Source organism: Lipotes vexillifer, unplaced genomic scaffold (genome assembly GCF_000442215.2).
Source record: "Lipotes vexillifer unplaced genomic scaffold, Lipotes_vexillifer_v1.1 scaffold515, whole genome shotgun sequence".
NCBI lineage: Eukaryota > Metazoa > Chordata > Mammalia > Artiodactyla > Lipotidae > Lipotes > Lipotes vexillifer.
Genome location: NW_006772017.1, coordinates 1471056 through 1471898, shown reverse-complemented (window position 1 = coordinate 1471898; position 843 = coordinate 1471056). Strand labels below are relative to the sequence as shown.

Here is an 843-nt window from a genome sequence, read left to right as displayed (position 1 = left end):
GCGCCGGGGCGGGGTGCGGCGGGGGAGGGACGGGGGCGCCGCGAAGGCTCGGGCTCCCGGGCGCCGCCGTCGCCGCTACTGCCGCCGCCTGGGGAAGCACGAGAGAAGAGAGAAGGAGAGTTGGTTATCCCGGGCTGGAGCCCAGTCCTCGCCCGCCGCCGCGGCCACCGCTTCCCGATCGCACCGCGCCCGCCTCCCAGGAGCAGGCAGACCTGGAGACGTGCGTCCCGCGGACCTGGCGCAGCAGACGCGGCCCCCCTACCAGGCCGCTGGGGAGACTGGAGCGAATAGACGGGCTCTCACGGGGCACTCCCCACTCCCCCCGCAGCCGCCGCGGAAGCTGCAGGTCTCTCCTGGGCTAGGTGGCGGGGCGGGGAAGAAGGGGGAGGGGCGGGGAAGAAGGGGGAGGGGCGCGGGCCGCGCCTTTAAAGCGGGCAGCAGCTTGAGCTGGCGCAGCCCAGCCGTGGTCGGAGCCCGAGTCTGGGCGGGCGTGCGTTTGTTTATGTTTCGCTCCAGCCCGCTCAAGTGCTTCCCGCGGCGACGCCGCCAAAGTCTGTGGCGTCTTCGGCTCTTCTCCCAGTCCCTGGCCCTGCCGCCTCCGCGCCACCCTGCCACCCCCCCTCCTAACGGAGGGCCCAAGCCCGGGGAAGGCGCGGGCAGCTCCCTTCTCCCCTCTTGGCCCGCGGGCTGAGAGGGTGAACGTGGGTCCGAGAGCAAACGGGCCCTTGTCACTTCCAGAAAAAAAAGGAAAGAGGGAAGAAGGGGGGCAAGCAGCTCGGCGGGTATTTGCAAAGGGTCGAGCCGAGCAGCAACGGCCACTTTGGGGGTTTGTGTGGTTTATTT

The 843-nt window shown here is 70.5% G+C and overlaps 1 protein-coding gene across 1 annotated transcript in view; it reads right to left on the bottom strand.

The window, feature by feature from the left end:
* The window catches only part of FOXO3 (forkhead box O3), a 119710-nt gene that overhangs the window by 118356 nt on the left and 511 nt on the right, over nt 1-843 (bottom strand). Inside the window, exon 2 of the mRNA XM_007447259.1 lies at nt 1-88. This exon is cut by the window's left edge and continues 684 nt beyond it. The gene's annotated coding sequence lies outside the window, so the exon portion shown is untranslated. The remainder of the gene's footprint in view (nt 89-843) is intronic.